The sequence below is a fragment of the Mirounga leonina genome, unplaced genomic scaffold (genome assembly GCF_011800145.1).
Source record: "Mirounga leonina isolate KUSES-001 unplaced genomic scaffold, KU_Mleo_1.0 Mir_125, whole genome shotgun sequence".
In the NCBI taxonomy this organism is placed as follows: Eukaryota; Metazoa; Chordata; class Mammalia; order Carnivora; family Phocidae; genus Mirounga; species Mirounga leonina.
The window spans coordinates 10,920,403-10,942,371 of NW_023270305.1; the positions used below are offsets into that span (position 1 = coordinate 10,920,403).

The following is a 21,969-nucleotide window of genomic DNA, read 5'->3' on the forward strand; positions in this document are numbered from 1 at the left end:
GAAAAACGTTCCATGCTCATGGATTGGAAGAACAAATATTGTGAAGATGTCAATGCTACCTAGAGCAATCTACACATTCAATGCAATCCCCATCAAAATACCATCCCCTTTTTTCAAAGAAATGGAACAAATAATCCTAAAATTTGTATGGAACCAGGAAAGACCCCAAATAGCCAGAGGAATGTTGAAAAAGAAAAGCAAAGCTGGTGGCATCACAATTCTGGACTTCCAGCTCTATTACAAAGCTGTCATCATCAAGACAGTATGGTACTGGCAAAAAAAAAGACACATAGATCAATGGAACAGAATAGAGAGCCCAGAAATGGACCCTCAACTCTATGGTCAACTCATCTTCGACAAAGCAGGAAAGAATGTCCAATGGAAAAAAGACAGTCTCTTCAACAAATGGTGTTGGGAGAATTGGACAGCCACATGCAGAAGAATGAAACTGGACCATTTACTTACCCCACACACAAAAATAGACTCCAAATGGTTGAAAGACCTCAATGTGAGACAGGAGTCCATCAAAATCCTAAGGGAGAACACAGGCAGCAACCTCTTCGACCTCAGCTGCATCAACTTCTTCCTATAAACATCGCCAAAGCAAGGGAAGCAAGGGCAAAAATGAACTATTGGGACTTCATCAGGATAAAAAGCTTTTGCACAGCAAAAGAAACAGTCAACAAAACCCAAAGACAACTGACAGAATGGGAGAAGATATTTGCAAATGACATATCAGATAAAGGGCTAATATCCAAAATCTACAAAAAACTTATCAAACTCAACACCCAAAGAACAAATAATCCCATCAAGAAATGGGCAGAAGACATGAACAGACATTTTTCTAAAGAAGACATCCAAATGGCCAACAGACACATGAAAAAGTGCTCAATATCGCTCAGCATCAGGGAAATGCAAATCAAAACCTCAATGAGATACCACCTCACACCAGTCAGAATGGCTAAAATTAACAAGTCAGGAAATGACAGATGTTGGCGGGGATGCGGAGAAAGGGGAACCCTCCTACACTGTTGGTGGGAATGCAAGCTGGTGCAGCCACTCGGGAAAACAGTATGGAGGTTCCTCAAAAAGTTGAAAATAGAGCTACCATATGATCCAGCAATTGCACTACTGGGTATTTACCCCAAAGATACAAAAGTAGGGATCCGAAAGGGTACATGCACCCTGATGTTTAGAGCAGCAATGTCCACAATAGCCAAACTATGGAAAGAGCCAAGATGTCCATCGACAGATGAATGGATAAAGAAGAAGTGGTATATATATACAATGGAATATTATGCAGCCATCAAAAGGAATGAGATCTTGCCATTTGCAATGACGTGGATGGAACTGGAGGGTATTATGTTGAGCGAAATAAGTCAAACAGAGAAAGACATGTATCATATGATCTCATTGATATGAGGAATTCTTAATCGCAGGAAACGATTGGGGGGTGGGGTGGGAGGGATGGGGTGACTGGGTGATAGACACTGGGGAGGGTATGTGCTCTGGTAAGCACTGTGAATTGTGCAAGACTGTTGAATCTCAGATCTGTACCTCTGAAACAAATAATGCAATATATGTTAAGAGAAAAAAAAAAAGAAGAAGAAGAAGGTAGCAGGAGGGGAAGAATGAAGCAGGGGAAATCGGAGGGGTAGACGAACCATGAGAGACGATGGACTCTGAAAAACAAACTGAGGGTTCTAGAGGGGAGGGGGGTAGGAGGTTGGGTTAGCCTGGTGGTGGGTATTGAGGAGGACACATTCTGCATGGAGCACTGGGTGTTATGCACAAACAATGAATCATGGAACACTACATCTAAAACTAATGATGTAATGTATGGGGATTAACATAAGAATAAAAAAAACAGCTAATAAATATTAAATCCCTATTATTTGCCAGGTACAACAGTATGTACTTAATACTCATTGACTCACTTATTTAATGATTTTCATATATGTTTTATTTCCCCTAATCCTGATGGCAGGCTCCAGTCTAAATGATCCTACTTTGCTATAATCCTCAGCATTATGCCTAGACACAGTAAATGATCAGTAAATGCTTACTGAATATAAATGACTTAATATACCAATGCATGAATGAATGAATGAGTGAATGAATAAAACAAAATTCTGCCCTGTTTATAGGTAGAATTTTCATAGACCAATGGGCTGGGCTCCTGGATTTGTATTCATATTATTTGAGTCCTTTTCCACTCTGGACCAAATTTCATAGCCTCATATAGCAAATCACAAAATGCCTGCAGCTACAATGTATGAATGGGGAGCCTTTTGCACAGGATCAAGCAGAGGATTCTGATCATCCAGCTCTCTAAATCACATTTAACTCCAGCAAACTAGAAAACAGGATAGCAAGCTTCTTCCTTTCCATTCCTGGCCCACTCTCCCCAGCTCTGGCACCCAAAACTTTTATGCTTCTCTGTATCACAGTAAGTAATAAATGAATTCGAATTTATACCAGTTTATCTGAATATGCATCCCCTTCCAAGGGTGCTTACAAGGCTCAGAGCTCATTGCTTAACTCAAAGGAACTGTAGGGTTGTTTCCAATGTTAGTGGAAAGAGGAAAAAACATAATCAGAATTTATCGCACGTCTAGTCTCTGTCCAATATCTACATATATTATCTCATCTATTTTGCATAATAATCTTATTAAATAATTATTAGGATAGTAATAGTACTATATGCCAGGTATACTTCTAACAATTTTATGCATATTATCTGTGTTCCCATCAGCACTATGAAAAAAGTACCATTTTTATCCACATTTAAGAGATACGAAAACAACTATACAAATTTAAGTAACTTGCCCAAGCTAGCAAAGAGTTGAGCCAGGATTCAAATCCAGTCCTTAGAAGTACACTCCACATCTTCTAAGGGTAGTAGTTTCTCAAATCTACACATAAAGAAACTGCTTCTCAGAGATAGTACCAGACCCAAAGTCATACCCTTAGTAAATATAAAAGTTGGAATTCAAGTTTTGATATTTTGATTCCAAAGTGCATGCTTTTTACTGACCTTTCAGTTTAGGTGATTAGGGAAACAAAGGTATCCTTTATGGAGTTTCTCAACTTGAAATTCATGTGCTTTTATTTTTTTTTTTTAAGATTTTATTTATTTATTTGAGAGAGAGAGAGCACATGAGAGGGGGGAAGGTCAGAGGGAGAAGCAGACTCCCTGCTGAGCAGGGAACCCGATGTGGGACTCGATCCTGGGACTCCAGGATCATGACCTGAGCCACGCAGGCACCCCTCATGTGTGTTTGTTTTTTTTTTTTTTTTAAATATTCGTGGGACAGAGCAGTAGAGAGGTTGTTGTATTCTTCTTCTTTTTTTTTTTAAGATTTTTATTTATTTATTTGAGAGAGAGAATGAGAGAGAGAGAGAGCATGAGAGGGGGGAAGGTCAGAGGGAGAAGCAGACTCCCTGCCGAGCAGGGAGCCCGATGCGGGACTCGATCCCGGGACTCGATCCCGGGACTCCAGGATCATGACCTGGGCCGAAGGCAGTCGCTTAACCAACTGAGCCACCCAGGCGCCCCACCCCTCATGTGCTTTTAAATAAGGCTATCCCTGAGAATGAAAGTGATCCTACCAAGTCCTTCTAAACTTCCTCAGGCTGAGTTTTGCTCCAACTACTCCCTGAGCTAATTTCTTCTGTCCATGGTGCTGAATTTAAAGATCAGCATGGCTACCAGAAAGAAGAAGAAAATAAAAGGCGATCTGAATCTACACTGTAAAGGATCCTGAATACTTCTCTGAGCCTGGCCATTGAGAGTCAGTACAGTCTTTTCCAAACCCTCTGCCTCAACCCACAAATCTCTCCTTTCTTCCAAAATCTTCAGGTTGAACAGTGTAAAATAAGTGAGGGTTCCAATTAACAAGAATTACTCAAGCCAGTATCTTTTCAATTCCATAATTCCAAAGATTTCATTATCTGGGAATCAATGAAAAGTCAGCATGAGAAAGTCTATTTCATAAACATCAGCCCAGATCTACACAGAGTTCAAATAAAAAGAAATCAGAGATTAGAAACTCTCAAGTGGGTCTGAAGCCACGTCACTGGGCTAATGGAGGGTGCAGAGGCTGGTGCTGAGAACAAAGGCTAGAGACAGAGTATGTCTTTATATCTGGTAGAGAATTGATTCTAAAGCCATAAAAATGTTAGTTAAGGAAACAGTGACATGAACTAGGGCGGGGGGGGGGGAAGAAGTTGGAAAATAGCAAGTGCAATTTCAGGCTTATGAGAAATGGAATTAAAGTTAAGAGAAGGAAGGCAATCTATTGTTGTCCAGAAACCGGCAAACAGCACAGCCACTGCATCATTATAGTGGCAACGACCTGCTGTGTTCATTTGTCTCTGAGCTGTCTGATATAGGAGCTGGGTGATTTATCTACTTTCCACAGCTTCAGCTGGGCCAGGCCAAGAAGATAACTTGGAGAAAGGGGTGGGGTGAGGGTGGTGACACTCAAGTACCAAGCCAGTGAACTCCATATGTCTCGTGTTAGGGAGCACACTCATATATCAACCAATATCACACATTTATTTCACACCTACTATAAACAAATCTCTGTGTAGAAAGATGCTGGTCATGCAAAGCTTGAAAAGGGCACTGGCCTTGGAAAGCTTACAATCTAGTGGCAAAGATTAAACATGCAGAAAACAAATTAATAATATATGCTGGATCATGGCCAGAGACAAGAGCAAACAGAATACACAGGAGAACTGTTGACTTTCATATCATGGATGGCTTCTGAGAGGAGGAAGCACTTGGATCAAACTTAAAGAGCAGGTATGATTTGCACAGGCAGAAAAAAAAATGAGGGTGAGCATTTGAGGACAAAGCAATTAGCAAAGCTTCAGAGGCAGGAATGGATCAATTATATTTTGGGAAGGGTAACACTGTCCATCCAAGGCCAAATTCATGACCCAAACCTAGATACAATGTATACAGTCCCCAAGCTCTCCACATCAAGGGAGGAAGTAGAGGCAGCAATGAATACTTAAGGCTCTGTACATCAGTACTGAGCTGAACAACTTTGTCAAAAATTGAATGACTTCCAGTACCAAAATTAAATTTTTAGATTTCTGGCCACAGTAGGATATGCTGCTAAAGTACACAGACACATCCAAACCAAACATTCTTTCACCCTACGACTCTCCCAAAAAGTTATCCATGAAGTTAACTAGGACAACATTTCTTTCAACTATTGTGTTCTAATCCTGGTAAATAAGAAAATTTGGTGGTGGTTAGTCCTGCCAGGAAGAGGGATTCATAAGGATCCTTAGAAGTCAGACAAATAACATTTTGTTTACCTGTCTTGAATTCAATGACCTCACTGCCAAGTTGTTACTCCAACTAGGCACATCACATTCTCACTACAAGTTAGGCTACCTCATAGAGCAGCCACCACAGCACAATTTACAGAGTCAGAAATGGATTAGAGGGAGAAAGGAAAGCTGAGGAACCCTCACAGCATGAGGGAGAAAACACCTTATTTCTAATTCTAGACATATTTCTAAAACATATCTAATTTTTAATTCTAACTCATGGAAGGAAGAACTAAAGGGAAGAAAGTCAGGATAAAAATTAAGATGCCACATCTCAGAGGCAGTAGTTTTAAAATAATAATCTTGCTTGCATCACAACAAAAGGACCTTGGGTCTGTGGAAGGGAGGCAGGAACAAACATGGAGTTTGGTGTTGCAAACAATCTGCAACGACCCATCCTGAGGAAAGACTCAAGAGTAGTACATCTTCAGGCAGATAAAACTGAAATAAATGAAAGCAAATAAAAAGGTAGCTAGCAAATTGGCAGTATTTGGCTCTTGCAAATTCTAGTGAAAAAAAAAAAACTTCCTTCAGAGAGTAGAGTTCATCTGGACGTAGACCTTGCCACACCACTGAGAACATGTTCTGGAACATGCTCCATGGTTCCCAATTGTAAATTGCTGAGTATTCACATGTAGGAAGCATTCATAAGTCATCTCACTTATGACTTCAACTCTGAGTTTCCCTGATCTCCTGACTTCCTCCACCAGCACATTTTTAGTGCTCCTTCAGTGTTTTCTAGCAGCCTACTATACAGTCTCTTCTTCAGGATGCTCTTTCTACTTCCTGATTGAAGGTGGTCCCCTGAAATGCAGCTCTCTCTCTACTCCTTTCCCATATTAAACTCAGTCCCAGAGACAGAATGGCAGAAGGCTTAGAATTCAATCACAGGGACCTACAGTGACAAGCTTGGCAATGTTAGGCAATGTACTTAACCACTTTCAATCTGTTTCCTTATCAATCAAATACAGATAATAATACCTTCTCAGCTTATGTCAGTTGACAATTTTGAAAATCATGAGATGATATAAGGGAGAGTGCTTTGAATACTATAGACTTGTAAGCTGTTCATCTCTAAGGTAAGATGGGATGATAAAAATTATAGCAAATCCTCTTTCATCTAGACTACCTCCCCTTCCAGTTCCTTCACTGTTTCTCTTCCACCTGACCTGGCTTCAAATACAACCGCTGTGTGTGATCCATACCTGCCCATCTCTCCCCACCCCTCCCTCTACTTCCATTCTACCACTCTAAGACAACCATAAGAAGCTCTCTGGTTTAAGGCATGGATTAAAGAGATGCTCCACTGAGCTCAGAAAGCCAGAAGCTGGGGTATTGGAAACCATACTATTGTTCTACCAAGAAACATCTCAATCTTGTATTGAACCATGAGAGCTCTGAAGTCATACCTCCTGAGCTCAAATTCCATCTTCCCTAGTATTACTTGCCCTTTGACTTTAGGTAAATTGCTTGACATTTTTGTTCCACAAATTCTTCAACTATGAAACAGGGATGTTAACAGAAGTATCTACCTCATGGCACTATTGTGATTTTTATATGAAATAAGATATGTGAATTATCTGAGACATAAATATGGAATATTTGGTATAATTGCACATAGTTAGAGGTAGTAACATGGACTCAATCATCCAACAAATATTCAAAAATTAATTGGAAATCTGTTTGCTCCAGGAACTGGGGATACAGTGAGAACAAAGCAGAGATCTACTCAGGTTTACTAGAGTCTAGTGTGGAATAAAAATAAGCAAATAAGAAGTTATGGGAATGGTAAGTGCCATGATAAGGAAAAAATGGAGTGTGAAAACACATAGAAAGGGCATCTTGGAAGGATAGGAAATGGGGAAGAGTAATGAGGCATTATGGATTGATTTTGTTAACCCAAAATTCATATGTTCAGGTTTTAAAACCCAATATCTCATAATGTGACTTATTTGGAGATAAGTTTTTTAACGAGGTAATTCAGGCTAGATTAAGTCATTAGGCAGGCCTTTATACAATATAATTAGTATCCTTTATAGGAAGAGGAAATTAAGACACAGACATCCACAAAGGGAAGACTATGTGAAGACACAAGGAGAAGGCAGCCATCTATAAGCCAAGGAGTGAGACCCTCCAAAGCAACCAACCCTACTGATACTTTGATCTTGGACTTCCAGCCTCCAGAACTATGAAGACATAAATACTTGCTGTTTGCAATACCCCATCTGTGGTTGATACCTTATTATGGTAGCCCTCACAGACTAATACATGGGGTATGACAATGGAAGTCTTCAGAAACACGTGACCACACACCTGAAACTGAAGTATGAAGACTAAAGTATGAGGGAAGAAGGCAAGAGGCCAAAATAGAAAGTCAATGCCACTACTTATCATGATAAGACCTTACATTTGTATATATTCCAAGTTCTTTGGGAGCACACTATTAACTTCTTTTGTCGTCACAACAGCCTTGAGGTGGTTGGATGCATCTGATTTGTAACTATCTCTATTTTACAAAGATCAAAACTAAGGCCCAGACAGATACATGAAAAAGAGTGGTATGGAGATGAACTTGCCTTACCCAAGCTAGATTAGTGCAAGAGTGAAGATCTTAGTGAAGGAATAAAGCTAGCCTTTGTATTTGACACTGAATATACTTTAGCTTTATTGATATCACTGGAATGGGAAAAAATAATTTCTCAGGGTAATCTTTTAACATGCAGAAACAGCCAAATCATACCATAAAACCACTTTGGATACAGATGCAAGTGTACAATTTGAAAAAGAAAGAATGGTTATACGTGGGCTTACAGATGAGTTAGGCCAGCAGATAAAAATGGAAACTGGATACGATAAATGTTTTGGAGGGGCTGCGGGTGGTAAGTGAATTTAGCGAAATCTGTGTGTTCTTTTCAAGGAAGGACAAAGAGGTGAACAGTAAATCAGAACTTCTCCCCTAGTCCTCAAATGTCTTCACCAGCAATTTAAGCAGTCTGCCTCCCACACCCAGGACATCCTCCTTGAGGCTGAGCCTGAATTGAGGTCTTTGAGATGAATCTCCACCACATGAGGGCTTCCAACAAGTGACAAAGTGAAGTCAGAATGGTGTTGCCACTGTTCTGACACAATCTGGTTGGGGGGTACACTGGGTGAGTTAACTGTGCAAGAATTCTTTTTTTTTTTCTTTTTTTTTTTTTTTAAAGATTTTATTTGCCACAGAGAGATAGCAAGAGAGGGAACATAAGCAGGGGGAGTGGGAGAGGGAGAAGCAGGCCTCCCATGGAGCAGGGAGCCCGACGCGGGGCTCGATCCCAGGACCCTGGGATCATGACCTGAGCCGAAGGCAGATGCTTAACGACTGAGCCACCCAGGTGCCCCCTGTGCAAGAATTCTTTAAGCACCACATCAGTCTTCTCATCTATGAGATAGGGCCTCACTTAATGTGAGAGTTAAAGAAATGAATTAGAGGGGAGGACTAGTGCCTGGCAATGCATTGTGCCCGGCACAGAACAGAAACTGGATGAACACGTTTTAGGGGGAAAGGAGCAGCTTCCAACTTGGAAGCTGCAGCATGGTTTAGATACCATCAAGCTTCCTTACCACTCTGAACTTCACAGTATTCAAATGCATCAATAACAAATTAACACTTCCATGACCGTGTGCTCCCCAGAGCAAACAAAGACAGCTGGCAGCACCCAGCATTCACCCTCCTACTTTCTGAGATGAGTAAGCTAAAGTTAAAAGAACCCAGTAATGTCAAGTAAATATATTTGAGCCTGTCACTGGAAAGTTCCTAACAAGGTTTCTAGGTGATTCATCTGGTGATGGGAAGCATCTGACTCACCCATCCTGCCCTTGCACATATCTACAGATTTGATGGACAACTGGCCTCAGCTAATGCTTTTTCAGAGCACTCCAAGGTGTTCTTCACAGGGCATCAAAAACACAATGACTCCATTGAGAAATAATGAGAACCAAAAATAACAATTGTATCATCTTCACCAAGACAAGAGCACTGGAAAGATGAGAACCAGTATTGTCCAGAAAGAGAGACATGCTGGTTTTCAAATTATTAAGGGGTAAACACCAGAACCACCAGATTCCCCCTGGAGTTCATGTCAGTGGGCTGCACATGACTATACAGACATCGCGTGCCACATTACAGGGAAATGTCACTAAGCCAAAGGATCTCAGACAGGGCATCCAGTAAATTCTGAGCAAAGCTAGTGGCCACATCTGGCTGGACTCCATAAGCAAAGCATTTGGGAATGTGACCTTGCTACATGAAACCTCCAGATGGTGAACTGGAGACAGTCTGCCAATCACAGTTGAAAGGTTCTCCTGGACGCCCTGTGGAAGTGTGGTACCTTCCAACCACATCCCATTGCTTCTGTCTACACCCACACAGGTTCCTGCACCATTTGAGGCACTCCCTGATATAGATGCTTTATTTGATTTTTTTCTAAAATAATGCTTTTAAGGTTATTCAAATGTTCTGCCTCCCTTCCTAAATTTTAAGCTCTCTTCTCCAATTTCTCATGTCCTCCTTTCCTTCTCCAAACCCTACTTTCAACCCTAACCTCACCACAGGACCCTGTACCCAAGGGCCTCACTCCAATGCCTATGCCATGACTCAGAAAGAAGATTCCTGTTAGCTCTAATCTCAGAGCACATGGAACCCCCAGAAGAAGGTCTTCATATATGATATTGGTCAAGACAACTGTCATGCACCAGGGTCATCAAAGTGTTCACTCTTGCATATCAAACTCCTGCTTACTGGACCTTTTTTTTTTTAAGTTCATTAAAATGGCATGCAATTTTCTTTCCAAAGTGTGATATGTCTGTGATAATCTGCAAGAAATTCAAAATGTGGAAAAGAAGAAGACAATTGGTTCTAATCAGGGCCAGGTATTGATGATAATAATGAGTGCACAAATGTGTTGGTGCACATTTCCCTTCTAACTTCATACAGACTTTGCTAACAAAGAAGATTAAGAGATTCAAAATGGGGAGGCAGAGAGATCTTTTTAAAGATGCAGAGCTTCCCTATCCACTGTCAGACCCTGGAAAATTGCATAGGTTCATACCTCTAAACCACAGTCCCAGGATTTAAAGGCCTGCTTCAGCTTAAGGCTTTGCTGCTTCTAAAGCATTTCCCAAATAGTGATGTCCACAGGTAAGATCTTATGACCTGGAAATACCCCTTTGCACACTCCTAAGCAGTCCTGACACACAGAAGGAGAAGGCTTTTCTTCTCTCCTGCTTTCATCGTTTTTAGATCTCCTCTCCAAATTCTACATACATACTCATACTCAATGCACGCTCAAAAAGGAAAGAAAATATCTCACCAACTCTGACCCCACTCTTGAATTATTTACCCAAAAGGAATAGAAGGTAGTAGAAGCTGGAAAGTTTACACTAACCAAAAAATTTGCATCTATTAGTTAACTATGATATCAGTAACTATTCATCACAAAAAAATTAAAACAATGCAAACTAGAAAGAAAAAGTTTCCACAAATGTATGGTTTATGAAGATTTCACAAATGGACAGTCAACATTCTCCTTTACATCTTGAGCTACAAGATCTGATCTACCTTCCAAAAATAGTGTATGATTAGAGCATTTCTGGAAAATCATACTATAAATTGATAACTGTAACTGCTTCTTGGAATAAAGAAAAACTTACTTTTCCTAATCTTTTATACCATTTGAATTTATCACTCTGAGCATGCATTGCCTTCTAAAACCAAAGATAAACAAATTAGACAATTAATCAATTTGGCTAATTTTTTTAAATTGCTCTTACTAAGAAGATATCAAAATCCAGTCCTTCAAGCTGAAGTTCTCTTTTAGTTTCAGGATCTGAAAACAGGCTTTTTAATTCTTTGAGACTTCTACATAGACAACCATGTCATCTGTAAAAAAAGACAGTTTTATTCCTTCATACCCAATCTTTATAACTTTATTTCCTTTTCTTGTCTTATGGCATTAAGAGGGACTCCATATAATGTTGAATAGGAGTGGTGAGAGAGATCATCCTTGACTTGTTCTGATCTTAGGGGGAAATTTTCTTACCATTAAATATAATGTTAATTGTAGGGTTTTTGTAAATATTCTTCATCAAATTGAGGAAATTTGTTGAGAGTTTTTATCATGAACTGGTGTAGGATTTTGTCAAATTCTTTTTCTGTACCAGTTGATACTATCATATGATTTTTTTTTCTTTTTTAAGATTTTATTTATCTGTCAGAGAGAGTGCACACAAGCAGGGAGAGTGGCAGGGCAGGGCAGAGAGAGAAGCAGGCTCCCCTCTGAGCAAGGAGCCCAATGTGGGACTCGATCCCAGGACCCTGGGATTATGACCTGAGCTGAAGGCAGATGCCTAACCGACTGAGCCACCAGTATCATATGATTTTCTTCTTTACCTGTTAATGTGATGGATTACACTGATTGATTTTCTAATGTTGAGTTAGCCTTGCATAACTGAAATAAACACTATTTGCTTGTGGTGTATAACTCTTTTTATACAAAGTTGATTCAATTAACTAATATTTTATTGAGGACTTTTGTTTCTATGTTGATGTATCTTTCCTTTCTTATAATATCTTTATCTGGTTTTGTTATTTAGATTAATGCCGACATCATAAAATGAGTTAAGAAGCGTTCTTTCTGTTTCTATTTTTCTGGAAGAGACTGTTGAAAAGTAGTATCATTTCCTCCTTAAATGCATGGCATAATCTACCAGTGAAACCATCTGAAACTGAAACTGATATACTTTTTTTGGAAGGTTATTAATTGTTGATTTAATTTCTTTAAGAGATATAAGGCTATTCATACAATCTATTTATCCTTATAAGAGTTTGGCAGTTTGCATCTTTTAAGGAATTGAACTATTAAATCTAAATTATCAATGCTGTGAGCACAGTTACACATGGTATGCTTTTGTTATCCTTTTAATGTCCATGAACTCAGTAGTGAGAACATCTCTTTTATTTCTGATTTTGAAAATTCTGTGTCTTCTCTCTTTTTTTCTGGTTAATCTAACTAGATATTTATCAATTTATTAATATTTTCAAAGAACCAATTTTTGATTCATTAATTTTCTCTACTGTTTTCCATATTTCAATTTCATTGACATCTCTAATTTTTACTATTTCTTTTTTATGCTTGTTTCTGACTTAAATTGCTCTTTTTTTTTCCTCTAGTTTTCTAAGGTGTAAGCTTAGATTATTGATTTAAGATCTTTCTTATTTTCTAATATATGCATTTAAAGCTATAAATTTCCCTCTAAGGACTGCCTTCACTGCATCCTACAAATTTTGCTTAATTTTATTTTCATTTTCATTTAGTTCAAAGCAATTTTTAATTTCCCTTAAGACTTTTTTCTTTCATCCATGTGTTATTTGGAAGTGTTTTTGTTTAATTTCCAAATATTTGAATATTTTCCAGTTATCTTTGTTATTGATTTCCAATTTAATTTATTACAGTCTGAGAACATACTTGGTACGATTTCTGTTATTTTAAATGTGTTAAGATGTATTTTATGTCCCAGAAAGTAGTCTATTTTGGTGAATGATCCATGCAAGCTTGAGAAAAATATGTATTCTATCATGGGATGGAATATTCTATAAATGTCAATTTGATCAAGTTGATTGATAGTGTTGGTCAGGTTGATTATAGCCTAACTGATTTTCAGCCTGCTTTATCTATGGATTACTGAAAGAGGGGTATTAAAGTCTCCAACTATAGTAATGGATTTTTCCATTTCCCCTTGAAGTTCTGTCAGTTTTGCCTCATGTATTTTGGTACTTTTGGGTTAGTTACATATACATTAAGGATTGTTATATCTTCTTGAAGATTTGGCCCCTTTATCATTATATAATGTGTCTCTTTGTTGCTAATAATTTTCCTTGTTCTGAAGTCTGCTTTGTCTGAAATTAATACAGTTACTCCAGCTAGCTTTTGATTAATGTTAGCATGGCCCTTCTTTCTCCATCCCTTTACTTTTAACATACATGAGTCACTGCATTTAAAGTGGCTCTCTCATAGACAAAATATAATTGGGTCTTATTTTTTTACTCTGACAATTTCTTTTAATTAGTATAATTAGACCATTTACACTAAGTGATTATTTATATAGTTTGATTAATATCTATATTTGTATGTGTTTCTATTCATTGCACTTGTTTCTTTTTCACACCTTTTCTGTGCTTTCTCTGGTTTTAACTGAGCATTTTACATGAATCCATTTTCTCTCCTCTCTTTGCATATAAATTATTTTCTTTAAAAAAAAAATTTTTGTCCCAGAATTTGAAATACACATTTTTAATTAATCTAGGTCCACCTTCAAATAACAGTTATACTGCTTCACATTTAATAAAAATGCCCTATAACATCAAAAATACTCCTCTCTGTCCCTTACAAGAATGCTGTTACTCATTTCACTTATCCAAAAGCCAAATCGTACAATCACACAGTTACACAAATAAATTATTTCTATTATCACTTCAACAGCTATCTTTTAGATCAATTAAGGATAAGAAATATAAAGAATTTTATTTTACCTCTGTTCCAGGTAAGCATATTTCAGTGTGATTGTTCTGTATTCACCCGTCTCTCCAGATTTTAAAGTGATGGTTGCTCTACAATATCATTCTCTAATGGTCCAAGAAAAGTCATCAATATCCAGTTTTTTCAGCTTTCTCCTTGTTGTAAGGATGGGAGTGATTACTTCCAAGCTCTTTACATGTAGAAGCTAAAACTGGAAGTCCCTTGACTTGTGTTTCAATAGCCTCATCTATAAAATGGAAAATACCCTGCACTAGAGGCTTCAAGAGCAATTAAATCATATAAAAAGAGGGCTTTCAGGAGGATCATGAGCCAGGACCTTCTCTATGATCTATTACCCTGTCCTTCATTTTATCAAAGTTGATTGCTTTTTCATTCTACCCATAGAGAATCATACAGACATGTATCTTTGCCCACAAGAATTTCTGAATTAAACCATAAAATTAGTAGATTATGTATTCCTCTTGATCTCTATAGCCTTAATATTTTGCCTACTCTGCATTTTCACAAGACAGATTCTACCTAAAATATACCCAGGCTCAAATTAGGAATAACAATGGGGGTACTCAGGAAATCAGATGAGTTATAGGTTACGGGGTGAAAAGTGCAGGGTTCAGAGATGGCTGGGGCAATAGAAACAGCATATTCAATGTTGGAATGAAGCAAAGCAGGGATGAAAAAAGAAGAACATCGAAGGGTCTATGACCCTTAATACCCTGGGATAACTCTCTTTCCTTGGATTTCCAACTTAACCTCTGGTTGTTGCCTGCCTGTTTCATCCCACTGTTCAAAATTTACCACTATTCTTAGAATTATAAAATACCAAAAATGTAAGGAACATGAGACTTCATATAGTCTGGTCATCCATCCAAGGCAAGAATCTTTTCAAACTGAGTTATATTACTAAGACTATATCCAGTTTTGCCCTCAGCCAAACCTCATCTCACAATTTTCAAATCTCATTGTGCAAGACTTCGCATTCTGAGGGAATTATGAGAATCCTCCAATTGAGAATCACCTGAAGGCTTAATTAACTTGAATGATTTACTCCCCACCCAACTCTGAGCTGGATAAACTGCCATCTGCCCCCTCCTTTGCCTTGGTCTTCTGGCCACTCTCAATCCATGTGGCAAGGACCCACACAGCCAACCTACCCCAGGTTTGAAATAAATGATGTGAACCCTGGTGCCAAACATATGAGGAAAGTTCAAAGATTTATGCTATCTTTTAAATTCGGCCAATTCCTGCGCACAAGAAAAAATCAATTGTTGGGCCTGCTTTGTTCTTGAAAAAAATCAATCATGGTTCTTGCCAATGATCCCATTACCCTCTGGATGCTGGGGTCCCTCCTTCATAGCCCCCATTGCATGTTGACATCAGCTGTATTGAACTGCATTTCCATAAGGCTTCTGTCTTGGTTTAAGATTGAAACCACCTTTTATATTCCCTTCTCTTCTTAGCATCTTTAAACCCCTATTACTTTTCCCCAAAATAACTGAAAGTGTGTGAACTAATTAGCTTAGGAGCACAGGCTCCCTTAATGCCTTCGGAATCCTGCCATCTCACACTGGTTTTTCTATGTTCTGAGCTGCAAAATAGCCCCTCGCTTGGTTTTGGTTTAATTATTCTTCAAGGTCATCCCTGTGCCACTTGTGTCCATGTTCCTTTTCTTCTCTGCTTCTGTTTTTAAGAGGATTTTTAAATAAGTTTGGCAGCTCAGCCGTTTTTGAGTCATTACTAGCTTCAATCCCCTTTCACACTTATTACTTGGCCTATTTTTTCTCTAGCCTTGCCTCTTTCTCTGCTATATTTGCAAGAGTGTTTCTGATTCTAACTCCTTTGCCAGGTTGGAATTGTTCTGTGTTTTGGTGGCCTGTATTTTGTCCCTGCAGTCTGAACTAATCTTGCACGGCCTTGATTTAGGAATTGGCCCTTCCCCTCTACTATTCACAGCCCAGACAGGCCTTTTACTTCAACACCCAATTGCTCCTCTAGGAAGCTAGACTGAATGTTCCCTTGATCTTTAGGATGCTCACTGGACAGGAAGGAGCTCAAGAAGACAGTTTCCCCATTCAGTTGTTCAAGAGCACCTCAGCCTTCCAGATTTCTAATCCACTTACTGATTCATTTCTATGTTCAACTGTGACAGAAACCAGAATCGTGAGGTAAGAATAATAAAACAAATACAATTATAATAACAATGCCACCTCCCACTGGAGAGCGCTGAAGTCTTTTCAAGCACTTTCCTATAAATTATACAATCCATAAAACACATTGTATGTACAACAGACTTTTTTTTTGCTTTTTTTCCAATTATTATTCTAATTATTTTCTATTTTCTTCCAACCTCCTATTGTAATATTCTTTCCCACTCACTTGCATTATCGAGCATCACCTGGAAGAGCTTTGGAAGACACTTCAGAGATGAATGTAGACCATGGGGTTTGAACTTTTTAAAGTAGCAGAACACAAAGTTAACACTGAAGCCCAGGGCTCACAGCCTATAAGGAATGTGGAGGAATAATCAGAAAACTGAGGATTAAGACCTCACAACTGAGCACGCCCAAAAGAAACTGAGGAAATGCTACAACTCAGAGGCACACAGAATACCCAAGCATCCCTCAGTAATGTCAACAGCAGGCTCTAGGCAATACCTCATTCCAGACATCACAGACAGTGGAAATGGATTCTTAATTGAGACTCAGTATGGTTTTCAGGTGGGACAAAGTCTGCAGGGTATGAGCCTCTTTGGACAGGAGGTCTGGGCATGCAGAGTAGAACATCAGGTAGGGAGGGAGGAAAAGAGATACCCAATGATGAAGCAATGCAGAAGAGTCAAAGGCCAGGGAAACAGATCTTCAAAAGTTCACTGTTATGGCCTGAATTAGAAATACGTCCTTTAAAGAGGTGATTAAGCTAAAATGAAGAGACCATTTGGGTGGACCCTGACCCAATCTGACTGGTGCTATTATAAGAGAAGCAAAATTGGACAATGAGATACGAGGGATGTGCATGCATAGAAGAAAAACCATGTGAGGACACGGCAAGAAGGTGGCAGTCCACAAGCCAAGGACAGAGGCCTCCAAAGAAACCAAACCTGCTCACACCTTAATCTTGGAACTCTTGCCTAAAAAAAAAATTAACTTCTGTTGTTTAAGCCACCCAGTCTATGTATTTTGTTACGGCAACCTAAGCAAATGAATATATCCACCCACAGGATAAATTAAGCAGAAGACTCTCAAGTCATACGTCCTGGGTTCAACTCTCACCTGACCACTTATTAGCTATGTGACCTTGGGTAAGTTATGCAACCAATCCATTCCTCAGCTCTTTCATGTTTAATGAGGAGGATAATAGTACCTACCCTGCAACACTGTCATAAGGATTAAATAAGTTAACCCTTGTAAAGCACTTGGAAAACTATCTCGCACAGGATAAGGTGCTTTGTTAGTTGCTGCCAGCCTCCTCCTTCTTCTAATCCTCATCCTCCTTCTCCTACTCATCATCATCATCATCCAACATGCAAGGATTTTTCATGGGTTTCAGGAAAGGCAGAAGAAAATTGATGAGACTGGGGCAAACATGTAAATAGAAATGGATTTTTGAGGCAGAGTTTGTGGCCGAAAGCTTCTACCAGGCAAACATCAATAGCTAATTCTGGGAAATGAAGATAGTCCTGGAAGATGGAGTATTTCTCTCCCCTTTAATTCACACACATTGTCTGAAGTATGGGCTTTCCAGAATTCAAAAGCATTTCGGCAATAAACATTAAGCACCCACATCCTCAGTAATATGAAGAAAAAGAATAAAGATAAATGTCATCATTGCATATGTGTTATGGGGCAGACTCTATGCCACCATGTCCAAAACAGGAGAAAAAAAATTTTGGAGTCACATCAATTTTTTATGTTAAATTTCTCCATGTTCTTCTTTTATGTTGTTGTATGTGAGAAAACTATGAATATTCCCTTTCCTTAAAGAGAAGACCCCTCCCATGACAGAGATAAAATGGACAAGAGTTAGTGTTCAAATTGTTGGATGGGGTTAGAGTGAAACCTTTTCTTAAGCAATAATACCCATATTTTTAGACAAAAAGATTATTTGTCTAAAAAAGTAAGCATAGGCTCTATGATGTGGTAATAATAAGGAGAACTAAATATTTGACCCTTCAAGTTCTCTAGTCTTCATTTCGACCTGCCTCGGAAAAAGGAGACTGAAACCACATTCCCAGAAATGTCATATTTATCGACAGTGATAAATTTCTCAGAGTCTGAAGGACTCATCTGCACTTACTTTTAGAGCAAAGACTCAGAAAATGGGCAATTGCTTCCACAACATGAAAAAAGCATCCTGTAGTTGAGTATTTGATGGGAAAAAATGAGACCAGCCTACCAAAGATGAGAACTCTGGGAGATCATTCACGTTCAGAAAAGAATCCAAGCGTGGCTAAGAAAGGCAAGCTGACTAGTCCAGCGAAAGGAAGAGAATAGAGTCTGCATATTATACATACAGGTAGTATGTCTCATGGTACCATTATTTTTTTCCATCACTTAGAAGACTGGTATCAAACCACTTATCTCAAAATTCTACTCGTCTACAAATCCATCTCAGCATTCCTGGTTTTAGTTCTGTTTTTCTAAGGCTCAAGAAAGACCAATGTTGGTTTGAAAAAGAGATTATTTCAAACTATTTTATTCTGATCCCCTGAGAAATCAGATTTCTGAAAATACTTCAATTAGATTTGTACCTTTGTGACCCTTCAGCCCTAACAACAAAGTCCGGGAGCTATGAGTTATGTGTCTGCCAAACAAGTTAAGGAAGGCTTTTAATAAGACCAAGGACAGAGCACTGGGTGAGGCAGGTAAGAACAGAATGTATATGCTGTTTGTTGACTTAAAGAATTTTTGAGGATGTTTGCCTTCTGCAGTCATAAACTACCCCGTGAGTGGCTCTACTCTATATCCTGTTTGATAGACTAGTTGATCTATTGCCCACTCCTACCCTACACAAACTGGCCAGGCTACAGAGCTAACCCAAATTCTGCAAATGCTGAGGCCTGTTGCCATTACTTTTCCCCCCTTGTTTATTATTATGTGTTGACATCCAGAGAGATTCTCACGCAGGTCCTGTAGACTTCAGATTTTCACAATATTACAATTTCAGCAGGCTGAATGTTAAAAAAATGGAAATTGAACAGACTGTTATCAACTTTAATCGACCATTAGAGCATCAGAGCCTGAAGGCACAGTATTTAACGGTTGGAATGGGGTGGTCAAGTAAAATGCTCTCTCTTTCATTTGGAATCTGGGAATAAAGCCAACCCAGATAAAAAGGGGAAAAAGCCATTACTCTGATAGCTGTGGCAGAGCACAAGGATCAGTGCTGCAAAGGAGGCCAAGATGCAGATACTGCAGTACACTTGGGTAAGGTTTGTCTGTGAGTTCTGGTTTGCAGATTTTGTACATAATGGAGATAAATAAGCCAAGGAATGAGATACTGACCTATCAGAATGAAGGCCATTATCTAATATCAAAAATGGATACTGTGACATCATATTATATTGCCAGCCTTGGCCTCAAAATGTCATCACCTTTCTGTGCAGCAATGGCTGTCTTCTTGGAGAAGCAAATAATCTGCTGCCTTGGTTAGGCTTCTCCGCCTCAGCCCCTGGGCATGGTACATTGTGAATGCTTTAGAGAATGATTCTGAAATTAAAGTTTTTAATTACACCTGACACTAGTGAGCTTTCACCTGTTGGCAGCCATCTCGTTAAAACCGCCCATGAGAGAAAAGTCGCTTTGCTGGAAGTGAAGTCCCCATTCTCCTTTATGCCTCTGTTGGCCATGCCAGATTCCTTCCCGACACCATTTACTCTGCTAATGTGGTTTTGCACATTATGAACTTTCAGAATGTGAAAGTGAGCACAGTTTTCTTTTAAACAAAATATATTGTTTATGTAAAGAGTCTAATGGCCCATAGCAATCCAATTTACATGTAAAGTACAAGATTTCATATTGGATCAGTTTTACTACCTCACATATGAAAGATATTGAGCAGTGGTAGGTATATTGTATTTGTATCAGAAAAATACAGGGGCAGATTTATTAGGCTTGTGCTTAATAATATTAGAATCGATTATCCCAGTGAGATGTAAGACATCTGTTCATGGTGGGGAGAAGCATCATTTCTACCCCTGCTGTTTTCCGGTGAACCCTCTCCCCTCTTCACTCAGTCAAGTAACCTTGATATTTTAAGGGTTAATAAAGCCTCCCAAAGTGATGACATGAACTCTCTATCAGCAACAAGGCAATACTGTTGATACCATTTAAAATTTATTAAGCACATTTGGTTTGCTGGGCATTGTACCAAACGCATAAAACATATTTTATCACTGGTTGTTTTTGTATACTAATTATGGTGATTTGCTTGACCTCTCAAAAACCAGATTTAATCTCTCCCATATTTCCTACATTATGAAACCCCAAACCTATTTTTCTTTCTATTTTAGCTTTGAACTCCAATCACTAGACAATCCCTTTGCAAAGTAATCTGTATTCTCATAAACTATAAACTATCTGAAATAGTTTAGGAGAGAACTCATCTTTTTTATTATTATTAATTTGGAACATTTTTCTTTAAGCACTGTTGTTGAGACAGAAGAGCTAACCCTTCTGAGTGTTACCAACAGATTTTCTTGATGTCCTCTCTCCTTTTGCCACAATACATTGTCATTGAATACAACTGAAAGTTCCACTCAATATTACTTAAATCATATGGGGACAAACCATATTCTTGATTTAACAAAAACTAAAACGAGGAGGCAACTTTATAAAGGACACACAATCATTTGAAATGAAACTACTGTAAAAGTCAATTCGCTCATAATATCCTGCTGGAAATTTTGTTATGTTTTTGGATAAAAGATCTTGTTTTATGAATTTTCACTTCTAAACATTTTTTTTTCTTTTCATCCTTTCAAGGTTGGTAAGAGCTTTCTTTTCCAACCTAAGCTGTTTCTTGGAGTAAAAGATGGTCCCTAGGTGTCCATGTCTGAGTTGATGTGATTGTGCTTTTGGATTTAGTTAGATACACACATTTTCCATGGCCTTCCAGCCTCTAGGCATGCAGGCAAAGTTCGAACACAACATCTCAAATAAACAAAACTAAATCGAACAGCTAAAGCCTTCTTTCAAGGAAAGACAAACACATTAGTGAAGGCCAGACCACAGTGTGACTCTTGCCTATGGCCCAAAGATAACTTACCCATGCTCATCCTAGAGAGAAAATGTGCATGTAGGGAGTGTGTGTGCCTGTGAGTACACACACAGCTTATATTTCCGATGCCTTGCACAATGTGGCCTCTGGCCTGGATTAGTTATACAATCATGACACTTGTGGATGTCAGTTACATGAGTCCTGTCTCCCTTGTGCAGAAAAACAATGCTTAACTAAAATACTGAGTCTACATTAAAAAACATTTCTTTCACAAGAAATCTCCTCTCTATACATTCCCAAGTCTAGACTTAGCTGCTAAATCCAACCTTTGCCAGCATTGGTGCTCATCAGGCAGAGAGGGAGCTGAAGGAGGTGAATTTCTGCCCAGACAGGAAGTGGGGCCTCCCAGATGGGTCATAACTGCAGGATGACTGGTCTCCGAAGGTCACCAATATGCATCCATCAAATTAAGGAGCCCTCAGGTGCTCTTTTCTCTTCAGACTTCAGAGTCTAGGATTCAAATGGGAGAAAAACACACATTTAATCAGTTAACAAATTTACTTTTAACAGGCTTGCCCCAAGCCTTGACAAGAAACTTCTATTTTCCATGTGTTGTCATGTCTATTCTTAATGCTAATGCATTTACCCTCTTTCACTGATCACCATCCCTTACCAGGCAAGCATCCATGGCACCTTACGTGTCAGGACACCAAAGCAGCTGTCTTAGTCTGTTCAGGCTGCTGTAACAAAACACCACAGACTGGGTGGCTTATAAGCAGCAGAAATTTATTTCTCACAGTTCTGGGGACTGGAAGTCCAGGATCATGATGCCAGC

At 38.9% G+C, this 21,969-nt stretch overlaps 1 long non-coding RNA gene across 1 annotated transcript in view; it reads right to left on the reverse strand.

The window, feature by feature from the left end:
- The window catches only part of LOC118007633, a 289,725-nt gene extending 268,077 nt beyond the window's left edge, over window positions 1-21,648 (reverse strand). Inside the window, exon 1 of the long non-coding RNA XR_004678445.1 lies at window positions 21,461-21,648. This is a non-coding gene — a long non-coding RNA (uncharacterized LOC118007633). The remainder of the gene's footprint in view (window positions 1-21,460) is intronic.
- Window positions 21,649-21,969: the final 321 nt, after the last annotated feature.